We start from the raw sequence: 7,706 nt of genomic DNA, 5'->3' as shown, positions 1-7,706 counted from the left end.
TAAGAATATGTAGACAGAGTGTGCAAATAATATTAATTAATAATATTTCCTTGAAATCAAAGTTAACGCCTGGTGAGATTATATTATATTTTTATGCATTATCTCATTATGTGCATATGGCTCAGCGGTCACATCCCTGCCGTTGAAATGACTCAACACTTTTGTCGCAGTTTCCTAAACACACTCTTTGTTTTATCGGGTTCCAGTGGGAAAAGATAAGCTCCACTCCATGGGTGTAGTATTTTGTGTTTTTGTGGATTCAACTCTTTGCTGTGGGAGCTTTATAACTCAACCTCGGCCGCACAGATAGATAAACAAGTCGGGGAATTGCCCTTGCCGGCTTGTGGGAATCTCCCAGAACGACTTTCAGCTTCAGGGACATTCCCAGCATGCAGCTGCATTTAGCCGTCTAGTAAAACCCATCGCTGGAAGGCTGCATATTTTACTGTGGCTCCGGAAAACCAACATTACCATTAACACTCGCGAGATATGAGCCATTGACCTAAACTTAGAACAGCGTGTACCACAGGTGGAATCCAAAAACAATTAGCTTTTAAATATCACTCAAGCACTTCAGAATCATTCCGGGCGGACAGTGAACAGTGCGGCTCCAGCTGAGGTGATACACATCTCTGGCCGTTAGCATGAGAAGTCCGAGCAGCCGCCGGCCTGTCAGCACAAAATGGTTTTCAGCCTCGTTTGATGTCACTACTGTTGATTCATATCATGTATTTATGGCTGTTTTCACAGGGCATGAGGAAGCTTGAGGGAACAGAATGTACCTGAACGCACCGTGCGCCCTGTTAAACACCCACTCAAACGTCAAAACCTCCCATAAACATTTAGATGGAATTTAAACGTACAGACGGCCACATATTTCAGACGGTTAGAAAATGTATATAATTTTAACCCACGGAGACAAACATTCCCGTCCGTCTATCACAAAGTCTAAATAGAAAATGAACCTGTGATATTTATTTCTAACTGAATCTGTCTGTAAACGTCTGGAATAAGGTTTTTATTTTTAGACTCAGTTTCAGACTCTGAACGTCCATTGTTGCAGAAATCCTCGGTTCACGTTTGACTTGCAGAGCAGCTCCCAATGAAAGCAAACGTGAAATCCCATCTGCAGCCCGAGGTAGACATAGTAACGTCAAAGCCTGTTTGGACAGTCAGGGTCGCCACTTGATATCGGGCCGTCTGGCTGAGTGAACTGAGCTGAACTTTTGTTCATTTCTAATTTGGGAGAGAGAGGAGATATGGGCCTCTTGAGGTAAACATCCTCGACAGCCACCTGCGTGTGAAACCAGAGCTTTTCTCTCCTTCTCCTCTTAATCTGAGCCGACCTTTCTCTCAGTATCACGAGCGACCGGCTACCAACACAAACAGGCCGCCCTCGGTTTCAGACTTTTTAATAATTTAATTAAAAATACCTGTTGTTGGTATCACTCGAAGAATAACTGATGTATGACGGTTTGGTTGAACAGTGTTTGAACTCAACCTCGGCAGCAGTGGTTCATTTTCCAACTGAGCAATAACTCTTTCATATTACTTAAAAAGATTTAAGTGAATAGATCTGTTGGCAGAAATTGTATTCAAAATAGTACTAGTGCTTTTTATTTAATTTTTCATACTAGTCTTTTAGATTAAATGTTGTATAGAAATAATATAAGATTTAGTTTTTAAGTGTTTAAGAGTTTTTAGGTCATGAATACAAAAAAAAAGAGTATACCTTAAATAGTGACTTTTGAATTAAATAGAAAGTTACAATGTAACCATTTTTTTACATAAATTCAATGTAAAGGGTCAATTTTAATTAAAACAATTGAATAATGTTAGACTAATACATTAAACACACACTTTATTTAATTAAATCACTCAAGTGTTTTGATTATTCACACTAACTCAACATGATAGGAAACACTCCATTAAAGTGACTCTTCACTTTGAACTAATTGAACTTAATAAAGTAAGATGAACATGGACATTAATATGTAATCGAAATACATAAAGTCAATAATCATTTTGTTCGTAATCTCCAGACAAAAAACTTTATATTGCAAAAAGATGATTTTGGCATTTAAACAGATTCAACATGTGATGACAACGTGGTTTTCATCCTTCAATCAGAACTTTATGCTGCATTCTTCATGCACAAAGTCCAAATGACACAGTCACACTCAGGGTTGTTAGATCTTCTCCCATCTCTCACTGGTCGTGTTCTTAGAGGCACTGGTCGCTTCATGGTCTCCACCACATACGTTTTTAAGTGTTTAGGTCATGAATACAAAAAAAAGAAAAGATTATGCCTTAAATAGGGACTTTTGAATTAAATAGAAAGTTACAATGTAACTATTTCACATAAATTCAATGTAAAGGGTCAATTTTAATCAAAACAATTGAATGATGTTAAACTTATACATTAAACACACAATTTATTTAATGAAATCACTCAACATGATGCAAAACACTCCGTTAATGTGACTCTTCACATTGAAAGTATACTTAATAAAGATACATGGAAATTTTATATGTAATCGAAGAGGTTTATCTTCTTTATCTAAAAAGATGATTTTGCTGTTAAACAGATTCAACAGGTGATGACAACTAGTTTTCATCCTTCAATCAGAACTTTATGCTGCATTCTTCATTCACAAGGTCCAAATGACAGAGTCACACTCAGGATTCTTAGATCTTCTCCCATCTCTCACTGGTCGCTTCATGGTCTCCACTACAGACTCCTCACTCACTCCTTACGAACATGGGCGAGCTAAGCTTTGGGGTAATTGCTGGGAACCCTTACGCACTGACCCTGGCCTCACATTCCATACATGCAGCGCCCTTCGATGTGAGGGCTATTAAACACATTTCACCGAGGGCCCGGCCGCGCTGCCGTGTGTGTTTTCGGGGGGTCTTTTGTTCCCCTGCGGTCCAGCCCCTGTACTTGGCAGCTCATCTGAGAGCCTCGGGGCAGATCTCTTGACGCTCCGCTGACAGATCAGCAGCGATGATGAGAGAGCAGACCAGAGGAGAAAGCTGAGGAGAGAGTGAGAGGTGAAAGTGAAGAATGGAGGGAGGGGGGAGAAGACAGAGGAGCGGTGCTTCAGATCCTCGGGGGGCCGGGGGGCCTCACACAACGTCGGCCCCTCTCCTCTGCCCCCCCCCCGCCCCCCTGCCCTGTCCCTCCTCCGCCTCCATTGCTCTGTCACTCAGGACTAGACTATTTCATTTTAATAAGGCTAATCCCTCCTGGAGGTAAGCTGCTCATCACCTCCCTCCCGCTGCTCCACAGGACGGGATGAGGGCGAGTCGCTCGCTCCGCTTCACGGGAGAGAGAGAGAGAAATGTGAAAGGTGAGACCGAGCAGAGGCCGTGACAGCAGCTGTGGCTCAGTGGGAAGATCGGAGTCCTCACAGGTTTGATACCCGTGCAGGTGGAACACCTTCGGGCCCGATTCATCCTCCAGGTGATAACTGTGTTCCGTGGAGACAGGAAGTGGAGTGATACAGTCGGTATGTGAGTGTGAGCTATCGCCTGCCCACTGTCAGCGGACCACTCTCCAGCTGTCAGCGACTAAACTTAGTTTGCCTGCTGCTGGGGGGGGGGGGGGGTAGGGTTAGGGTGCTTGATGCTGAGTCCCTATATCGTCCATTAGATGATGAATAAGGATGTCTACATATTCTTACACTCATAGTATATTATATTATCTATTGTATAGTCAAAAACTTATATTTATACCTCTACTATATATCATATATTATTTCATACTCTCTGTATATTCTTTGTATATATAAGTCTGTATACACATATTTATACATGTTATTAGGGCCCGAGCACTGATCAAAGGTCAGGGAGGACCCTATTGTTATTGTAAGGATTATTTCTTCTTCTTCTTCTTCTTCTTCTTCTTCTTCTTCTTCTTCTTCTTCTTCTTCTTCTTCTTCTTCTTCTTCTTCTTCTTCTTCTTCTTCTTCTTATTATTATTCAGGCAAATTAATTGGCTTTTTGAGGGCTTTACCATGCTCAACTTCTAACCAAAATTTGCAGAAAGTTAGAAAGTGGTGAAAATTTTTAGGATTCTGAAGGAATTTTCAATGGGTATCGCGAAATGGCTCAACGGTGCCCCCGAGACCCCCGAGACCCCTGGAACGTGTTCACATTGACCGGTCTTCACAAAAATCGATATACAGGTGTATCATGACCAGACAAACAAAAAAGTATCTAGGTGCAATTGGAAAAACACAACAGGAAGCCTGCTATTTTGCATTTAGTGGCCATTTTGTCCATATTCCACATTTTTTCATCGATGCAATTGTACCAGGGTTTTCATCGGATCAACTTCAAATGGAGATGAGTGTCATTATTATTATTATTATATTTACTATTATTATTATATACTGTTGCTGCCATTTTTACTATATACTGCTATTATATTGGTATAATTATTACTATCTTATATAAATATATATTATGTTATGTTATATTATATACTATATATACTGTACTATTTTTATATACTGTCTAACAATAACATTACCATCATATCATCAGTACTATTACCATCATCTTGCCACTGCACCTTATCTACCTATTTATCTTGTGTTTGTGTTTTTATTCTTTCTACCTCAATATTTTTTATTTTATTCTATTGTATTGTATTTTATTGTATTCAAATATACCGGCTGCTATGACGACTTAATTTCCCTTCGGGGATGAATAAAGTAATCTATCTATCTATCTATCTATCTATCTATCTATCTATCTATCTATCTATCTATCTATCTATCTATCTATCTATCTATCTATCTATCTATCTATCTATCTATCTATCTATCTATCTATCTATCTATCTATCTATCTATCTATCTATCTATCTATCTATCTATCTATCTATCTATCTATCTATCCATCTACAACTGTAGGATAAACATGAATCTAGAGCTACGCAGCGAGTCAAAGGCTTTTATCATCATGTTATTAATGCCATAATGAAAAAGGAGCTGAATTTATCTTTAATTTTCTCAAAATTTCTACAATAAAATCCCTTGTAACTTGAAGTACAGACAGTACGACTCGAGCGAAGTGATAATTATTCATCACAAATCTATATTTCATTGGAGCAACTTGTGTTGATCATTGCTCACTAGGAAGAAGTGTTATAGGATTATCTTCCTCATGAGTATAAAAATACTTACCAAGCGATTGTTTTGAAATTTGTATTACCTCCCTTTGTTTCTACTCTATATGCTAAGCTAACTAGCTGCTAACTGTAGCTTAACATTTAGAGATATGAGTGGATCAAATAATCTTTTGAAGCCAATAAGCTGATTTCCCAAAATGTAATGTAATTCGCTCGATGCCTTCACATGCACTGTATCTGTGAAGGTCCTACAATCAAATAAACTTCATGTCATGGTCGTGATGTGTTTTTTTATGATGTACTACTTTTGTTCTCCATGGTCATATGAAAAAAGGCCTGAGGAGTTTTTCCACATGTTCCCCTGATGCACTGATGGCTGGGATGACAGATCCCATGATGGGCCCGGATCCTGCTGTGGATTCATGATGAGATACTGAATGAAACACTTCTGAAAGCAGAGCGATGATGGAGTGAAATCTCACCAGTTCAACGTGAAATTCCTTTGGTAAAAATATTGTGAATATTTCCCAAGTGATAAGCTTCTTTTTGAAGTGACTGTGGAGCAGCACTTGTTCATGCTGGCAGCCAAAACAAACTGGGAGCAGAAGATGTTCTTTGAAACATGAACAACAACAACAACTGAACAACAGTCTGCAGCTGGAGAGGATTTGTGCTTTCTGAGTTAATGTTAACAGTTTTTGTTTTTTTTTGGTGATTTGTTGTTGCACTTTCTTCTTGCTCTCTTATTCGCTGTTGCGTTTTGTTTTGTTTGGTGATTCACTGTTGTGATTTGCTCTTCAAGGCCATCGTAGGTTTAACAGTAAATCATGACCGAGATTTGAAAGATAACAATCACATATTTACTTGATCTGTTTTTGCTGCTTGGCTTTGTATTATCATAACTTCTTGTATTTGCCCTGACTTGTTTGTATCACCTTATTGCAAAATTTAAAAAACATGTATAGTATGGCAAACATAACAAGTTTTGCCTCTGTTGCTGTTTACCACATCGATATTTACAATCAACTATTAACTTCTATTGAAATATGATCATTTTTCTACTAATATGAGGATTTGAGTGATCAGATTCCACCGTCCACATTGAGACGGCCTTTCGGTTGAAGCTTCAGGGTCATTGGTTTTTATTTCCACCAGTCACCTGAGATCTAATTACTGGGTAATACCATCCATTTGCAGCCTCTTCCCCAGTCCTGCCTGAGGCCACAGTTTGAAATACCTGAAGAATCTGACCTTGGCAGGAAGTCTTTTCATTGCTTTTTAATTTGATGATATTTATCAGTCGTTGATGTTGAAGGATTCTTCAGATACGCAGCACAAAAGTTAGTTTGAGACCAGATTCAAACGCCACAGAAACCTGTCACCACTTATGATCCAGACAAATCCCGAGTAGCCATTCATGATCATGGTGTTCTGTATTTTCTGCTTCCGTAAATTAAGTAAAATTCTTTCCTTGAAATATTCAGCATTACAACTGTTTAAGATCTGTCCGTCACAAACCGATATTTGGAAATGCTCGGCCGGTCTGATTGGTTACAAGAACAACACCTGTGAATCAGGGTTAACTATTAAACGGATTCCAATCTCATCAACTTCTCTGTTTAGCTCAGCATCACAGTGACACCTCCTGCCATTAGCCGTATTGCTCTCTGCTGCCGAGCGGCTGTCTAATCGATTGGACGACCTCGTCACCTTGTCACACAGGATTTGAAACGGTTCGTTCCAACAGGAGCACTGGAGCAGGGGAGTAGTAAACAAAGATCGTTCAAACCCACAAGTAGCTCGGAGGCTAAAAAACAAATTTCCTCTTTAATATCGGTTCAGTTCAGACTCTTGAATTAAACATTTGCTTCCACCAGACTGTTTTCCAGTTTTGAGAATGCCGTTTCCTTTGCAGTGTGTTGTAACGTGTATCTCTCCGGCTCTCTGGACTCCATTAGTTTCGCTCCTTCATGGGGATAAAACAAGGACGCCTCGGAGAGCTGGGTCCACCTCGGGTCAAGAGCAGTCCGGCAGACCTATAGTCGCAAGTGACAGCCGGTATCCTGCCAGAAAAGAGGCTAGAGGGACGGAGGGAGCAGTGTGGGGGGGGGGGGTTGCATAATATAGGGGCAGCTGTCTATTGCCAGGTTTTCACACTGAGTCTAAGATGGCTCAAAGGAAAACAAGGGGAGCGAGAGAGGACAGAGAGAAGAGATGAACGACAGCGATCCAAATGGTATTGATGGCTGGAAGGGGGAAACGGGGACGACTCCACTCCGGCCCATGACTCATTCACGTGGACGGTCCTGTCACAGAGCGGAGGGAGGGGGGTGGGGGGGGTGGTGGGAGGTGAAGAAAGGGCGGGTGTGAGGGTGTGCACGGCAGGCAGGCGTCCATGTGGCCCCTGAGGCACCGAGAAGGCCCCGGTGACAAAGAGGCCTTTGCTCTCCAGTCCTTTCCCTTCTCAAGCCGCTCTGGGAATTCTGTTTTGCTGCTCGTGTTTTCCTCTGCGGAGCCTCTCACTTTCTCCCAGGCCGGCTCAGGAATGTGCCTTGTGCAAACCAAC

The sequence above is a fragment of the Limanda limanda genome, chromosome 9, assembly GCF_963576545.1.
Source record: "Limanda limanda chromosome 9, fLimLim1.1, whole genome shotgun sequence".
NCBI lineage: Eukaryota > Metazoa > Chordata > Actinopteri > Pleuronectiformes > Pleuronectidae > Limanda > Limanda limanda.
Note: the sequence above shows the minus strand (reverse complement) of the source record.